This window comes from Metopolophium dirhodum, chromosome 1 (genome assembly GCF_019925205.1).
Source record: "Metopolophium dirhodum isolate CAU chromosome 1, ASM1992520v1, whole genome shotgun sequence".
NCBI classification, from domain to species: domain Eukaryota; kingdom Metazoa; phylum Arthropoda; class Insecta; order Hemiptera; family Aphididae; genus Metopolophium; species Metopolophium dirhodum.
Window position 1 is genome coordinate 30,539,572 of NC_083560.1, and position 7,625 is coordinate 30,547,196.

At 29.2% G+C, this 7,625-nt stretch overlaps 1 pseudogene; it reads left to right on the forward strand.

The window, feature by feature from the left end:
- Nucleotides 1-6,828: 6,828 nt before the first annotated feature.
- Nucleotides 6,829-7,338, forward strand: LOC132934044 (uncharacterized; annotated as a pseudogene).
- Nucleotides 7,339-7,625: the final 287 nt, after the last annotated feature.

Below are 7,625 nucleotides of genomic sequence, written 5' to 3' on the forward strand. Positions count from 1 at the left end.
TATGGATGATTTGATGTTGTTTTTCGCTCTTTCTTTTCTTTTTTTCTCAAACCAAGCCCCGGAATGTTTTTTTTTTGAGGGGGACATATTTAATAGGTGATGGCCTAAAGAACAATAAATAAATATAAGTATAAAAGTATACCTACTCAACTCATTTTGGCAGTTTTATATTTTATTTACTCAACTATTTTTTTAATTTTGTATAGGCACTTATTTTTCTCGTTCAATTAATAATATATATGAAATTATATTTATTTTCTTAAACGGTTAATTCTGAAGTATGCAAATATTTTATGCATGAATAAAAATAAAATAATAAAATCTAACGACGTGTCTTACGTAAAAACAAAACAGCTTATATTTCGCTGCATCGGACGCACCGCACGTACGCACACGCTGGTCAGAATAGAATTCGTACGCACTCTGCCGGATTCACGTAGGACACGTTGTAACGGAAAAAATTATTATTTTACAATAATAATGTTAAAAATTTTTCATAATTTGTTGTTAATCACTTAAATTTTAAATAAATTCTATTAGAATATTTACCTCGTTCTATTTCAGGCTTCACTGCTTCAGTAAATTATAGGTATAGCCCCGACGTTCCGTACTACGCGTAGTCACTCAGACAACAGACTCAATCGAATGTCAATTGTAAAATAAGTAATAAACGAATAATCGTAATATAATAATACAATTATTATAGACCAATAAACTAATGGAGAACGTATTCCACTCCGCCCTGCTATCAATGCTAGGTATTTACCATTTCACATGTTATACATATATTACAGTCATTCTATTTATATTATTATCGGCCACAGGAAACACATTGTTATTTCCTGCGGCTTGTATGCGGGTTGAAATTTATACATTGTTATAAATAAAATATATTACTTTACGATTTCAGTTATATTGTCTATCGCCATGGTTGAAAATTAATTTCGACAATCAATATTCAATAGTAAATTTCGGCCTAGATTTTCAAATATAATTATATCAAATTTTGCGCCCCCATTCCTACTCTATATTTTGCGCCCCTGGCAGGCGCCCACCTTGCCAGGCCATCGGCCCGGCCCTGAAGGCCTATGACCAACATACACCATTGATTAGTAAAGCAGTTCACTATACACCTCAGATCTCAATACACACTACGACTATGTATGACTACGATACAGTCACATAGTATAATAGATTAGGTATATTATATTTGCGAGTATTATTATTTGTCAGTGTTTAGTAGACAATAAATCATAATTATAACTGAAATGGAATCCTAGTAATTTAAATATATTATTTAAGATTCTGATATCTACATATCTGACCCTAACCTATGGTATTTATATCTATAGGATCCTACGATTCTCCCTGGATATATTTTATTTAACTGCTCGTTCTCCCCCGACCATGATACAAAGTTTTTTTATTTATTGGTAATAATGCTACATAAGGTAACACCACAGCCGTCTCAATTAACATTTGCCAAACACCCCGCACCAGCACCTACGCAATGTGAGACGTAAATTATTCTAATATTTATAGGAAATTAAATAATTTATATGAAACAAAAAGACACGGTACATAACAAATATTTTCAATTATTAAAATAATATTAAGGTTTACAATAAATATTTACAAGGTTTTTACTTATCCATTAAATGGATTATGAAATTGTATCATTATCTGAGTTACATACAATTCTCGGCATTTCAACATCTTCTAGGTAATAATATATAAAAACTTATATGATGCCTCATCTATATTATATATCCAACGGTATATTAATTTTCATATCTCCTTTATACTTTTGAACCAATGGATACATTATATATCAAACAACGTCTTGATCAATTGTTATGTAATACATCTGAGAAAAACAAATAATTATTTTCCGAGTGAATTTAAACACGCTGATATTGTATCTATATATAAAAATGTTGGAAGCAAGTTAGATCCTAATAATTATCGACCAATATCCTTAATATCTAATATTGCTAAAATCTTTGAAAAGTGTATTTATACAAGAATAACAAGTTTTTTAAATAAAAATAATTTACTATCTAGTTCACAATTTGGTTTTCGAGAAAGAAAGAGCACAGAAGACGCAATATCTAAATTAATTTCACATATTAAAACTGACAAAAAATATAAGCTTGTTGTTTTCTTGGATCTAAAAAAAGCATTTGATATGGTTGATCACAACATATTGTTATTAAAACTGGAAAATAAAGGTATAAGAGGAGTTGTATACAATTTGCTTGAGTCTTATTTGGAAAATCGAACATGTTGCACAAAATTAACCTAACCTAACCTAACCTAACCTAACCTAACCTAACCTAACCTAACCTAACCAAATCTGTTAAAAAATTAATTACTTGTGGAGTTCCGCAAGGAACTTGTCTTGGGTCTTTATTATTTATTATTTATATTAACAATTTAACAAATATTAAATTAAACGGAAACTTAGTGCTTTTCGCGGACGATACTGCCTTAGTGGTAGATGCAGATAACCCGAAAGATCTATATCGAAAAGCAAATAACGATCTTCTTAAAATTAAAAACTGGTTAATGGAAAATAAATTATCTCTAAATATCTCCAAAACGCAATTTATAGATTTTTCCGAAAAAATAGACAAAAACAGCAATTTAACAATTCATAATTACCATTGTAAAAATACTTTTAATAATCTAAATATTTGTAATTGTCGGAATCTCGAAATTGTTGAGGAATATAAATATTTAGGTGTTATAATTGATCGTAAACTTACTTGGAAAATTCAATTAGAAAAAATAATATCCAAAATTAATAAATCATTACTAGTTTTTAATGTTGCAATAGAATCAAGTTTTAAAAAATCTGTATACTCTGCCTTAGTCCAATCTCATTTACAATATTCTATAACTATTTGGGGAAATCCTTATAATTTAAAACAACTCCAAAATTTACAAAACTCTATTACTTCCAAATTTAACATAGTGGATGTTGCGTCCATGCAACAGCTTTTAGATCACCGATTAAAAAAGAATTTTAGAATTTGGATTATTTAATATTACAATATTTTGAAATATTTACATTTTACTAGAATATTTGTTCATGTGTTGCTTAATATATTATTGTACTATGAACCTTTGTATTATGAACATTTATTGACCTACTTTAATTTTAATTTCTAAGTTTATCAATATTTTTTTAATATTAAATTTATAATTTTATCAATATTTTTTTACAATTATATTATTTGTATATCACACACACTCATTAAATATCCAACGTTATCATTCCGGAAATATCTCCAACAATATTCTTGTGTCGATTCAGAATAATATTTAGCAACAATATTATCGCGTTAATGTAATGTCATTGCATGTATCATCATATATTGTTAAATAAAAAAAAAAATAATAATAATAATAATATTAAATTTTAACACTGAACGTTAATCGTTGTCGATGTCGTATATTGCTGTGTGTATGTATGTATCATCTTTAAATATTATTTTGTTAGTTTTAAATATCAGCGTAACAACGTAACAACATAACAACGTAATAACATGCAATATTTACGTTAGACGTTCGACGTTATGCGTTGGACGTTGGGCGTTGGGTGTTGTTACGTTTACGTTGGATGTTATTTTTGAATTATAAATAAAAAATTAAAAAGATAATTTAAAGATGTTGTGTTACAGTAGAAAATACATTTATATAAAAGTATAAAATATTAACGTATTGGCGTCGACGTAGCATTGTCACAACGTTAGACGTTCGCGTTGACGTTGACGTTGACGTTTACGTTGTTACGTTTACGTTTACGTTGTTACGTTTACGTTGGATGTTATTACGGTATAAAAGTATTAATATATACAAGTATAAAATATTAACGTATTAACATCGACGTAACAGCGTCGAAACGTTAGATATATTACGACCACGTTTTACATTAGTGTTTTGCTTTTATTGTGTATTGAGAATTTTATTTCAATTTGACTTTAATATATACTAAAAAAACAAATTATTCTAAATTTTTGGGATTGGAAATTATACATAAGCAATTTTTCGTTCAGATCTTATTACAACAAAAAACTCAAATTTGTCCGTTGGTCGTTTGATGTAACACTCCTTCCCCCCTACGTCTGTCATGATTTAGCGTCAATTCGCTATTACATGACAAATTTCAGGGAGAGTGCCAGCGATGTGACCAACAACTTTTCAGTTCAGCCGGCGAGTGTGAATTAATTATGATCGTCGATCGTATTTATTAAATATTATGAATTTGTTCTAGAATATCCGATAGACTTCCTACTACGTCACATGTTATCTACGGATGTCCTCAGTAAAAAAAAAAAAACCACATAGATACTTATAATATTCGGTTTGTTGACCTACATATTATTTCTACATAAATTTATTTTAAATATTATTACGATATCAGTATAATGTATAAAAAATTCTGCGCAAAAAAATTATATTTGTTAAAAACATATATATTTATATAAATTGCTTCTACGCAAAAATATATTGTTAAAAACATAATGGGTATATTGAATGTCTTATATATTGAAAACCATTAAAATATTATATTATTATTATGTATGAACAATATCTTCAAATATAATAGTAATACCTATTGTAATATTATAATATAGTAATATTATATCCGATGAGTATCGGAGCGTTTAACATCAAACATTAAATATATATGTTAGTTTTTGAATGTCCATGGGAATGTAAGTGTAATTAACCGAATTTGAATATAATACAACTAATAACGATTTCGAATTATTGCCACTTTCCTATAAAATGGAAAAGATAAAGGCGTGCTGGAGTGTTACTCAATATATCTACTCTATAAATATCCCTCTTTCTTTATTTTGACCGTTTTGCCAGCCCCCCCCCCCCCATCCTTGAAAAAAAAAAGATTTTCCCGAATTTTTTTAACCAATAATTAGCACGCGATTAGCATGAATTGGCACGCCTACGCACGGAATTCGCACGCCCATATTTACCGAGCAATCCCTCTTTCTTTATTTTGACCGTTTTGCCAGCCCCCCCCCCCCCCCCCCATCCTTGAAAAAAAAAGATTTTCCCGAATTTTTTTTAACCAATAAGTACCAAGTCTGCTTATTTTGGCTACTAATATGAATACAATTATTGTATATAATGATAAGATTAAGTTGTAAAAAATTAATTAAAATTATTAATACAAATCAATAATACCTACTTATTGTATGGTTGAATCGATTAGGAATCACTTAGGTATACATTTACTACTTGCCTGTTATACTGGACCCTTTTCGTTTACAACAAAATATAGGATACGACGGGATGAGCCAACTTGTGTACAATCGGGAGGCAGTTGAATAAAAATTATTGAACTTTTTGACTTACAGTTGGGAGGCAACTAGTAGGTACCAGTAGTAGCACCGTACCTAGTCTAGCTTTCGATTACTTTCGTTTGCCTTAATCATTATATTATAGTTTTAACGTATCTTAGATATACGTACAAGGTACAATTCTATATTATATTATTATTTTTTTCATCATTTACAATTCATAACTGATGTATATGACGTAGGTACATTGTCACGTATACCTAAAATATTGTTCATAAAATAAACTTGTAGGTACCTAACATATAGTCTGTCCCCATATTTTTGTAATATGACAGAGTGGCGGTTCTGGCATTAAATTTTTGAGGTGGCTAACATATTTTACCCTTCTAGACCTTTTAGCATGAATCCCCTAGTTCTCAAAACTCAATAATTTTGTTTAAAAACAATTATTTTTCTTTAAGAATCTGTGAGAGGATTGTTTCATTTTCACTATTTCTCATAATTAAACTAGTAAGTTACGATTAAGCATTACTATTTATTGGTATATAATATATAATAATATACAATATAGTATAATGTTATATCTATAATTTAAGCACAACTGAGACTCGTGAACCTATGAAGTATCATTACTGTTTCTAGTTTTGAGTTACAAATAGTATGGTATCTTTTATTATTTAAAATAAAAAACACAGTATATTAGTATCTGTTATTATACAATTGCAATTGATAATAACTTATTTAGTGTGACGTGCAATAAAATAGGGATTAACTATAAACCACGAACTAAGATATATCTTAGTTAGTGCTATAAACAAAACCTACTATCTAAAGATTAATTATTTGTATATGCTGAATGCCTAATCTGGCACTGCCTCGTGCCTCTCTTGCCTCCCTGGGAAACACGCCACTGAATTGCATACCTATTCGGTCAAACTTAATATTATTTGGTATTATAATTGAATATTACAACTGTGTACACAATATTTTAAATGGTATAACTACTATCGTATTACCTATTTTTGACACGCACAACATCATAATATGTAGTATTGAGTTCAATCTTCAAATAATAATTAAGAAAAATTTTATGTATACGAATTTAAAAATTGAACAAGCGGTGCTGCGTTGTGGGATTTCCTTTTAGGCGGGACACAGAAACCGAGAATCATCGCGAACAGACGTGCTCACATACACGATTCGCGCCGAGGAACACCGATCACACAGCGTGTGTATAGTACCGCACATTGCTCCACGCCGCCGTTGAATCCCCCATTAAAACGCAAACGAATATTATTCCAGACAATTCTATTTTTATAATTATTCCTATTTTTGTATTGAATTATTTTGGTATTTACTACAACTGTATGGTAGATACTAGATTTTCGTCATTTCTCATTTTAAATTTGATTTGATGGGACTGTTGTTGTAGTATTTGAATGTGTTTTATTAATTATTTCAATATTATAAAGCAAAACATTTATTAAGACTATCTTAAATGGCTGAACAAAAATGAGTTATTAAACCGTCATTGGTTATCGATGCTGTAATTTTCTATAAAGAATCAGTAATTATTACCAACGAAAATGGTGAAAAAAGTAAGTTAAGAAAGATTATTACATTTTTAATTAGAATTATCGTAATATTGTTAGGTATATCGTAACAAATATTTAAATATGTAGGTACTACAGTGGTTTTCCATTGTGGTTTCAAAAACATGAAATATTATAATATTCGCCCACTAAAACAATTGTATTGTTGTGTGAGGCATTAAGTGTTTTTAAGGATTTATATTTTTAATTTAGAAGTTGCTGTTGCTACTGACAGAGTATGGTCTGATATCAGCTCAAAGCTTGATAATCGAATGTCAGCTAGTGCTATCCATACATTTGTGTATAAAGGTAGACATGGGATTAAGGAACAACTAGGATTTCTACCACTGAAAACATTTCCTGTTTCTACAAATATTATTGATGAAAATCAATTGTCAAACGGATCGGGTACGTAATTTTTATTTATGGTATTTAGAATTCGAAATATTGAGGCTGACTATATATTATTATGAGAGTGTACCAGTTATAGGTATAATGGATGTGTGTATTATAATTTATACTATACAAATTATATGTTTCATAATTATCAGCATACTTAGGTATTAAGTAGGTACATTTATGAAATAATTGTTTTGTTATCATTTATGATATTATTAATTATAAAGCCATAGAGGTGACTTGTGAAATCCAAACACCGTAATCGATAAAAGACGTAGGTACATTGACAAGGTATTGTTTTTAT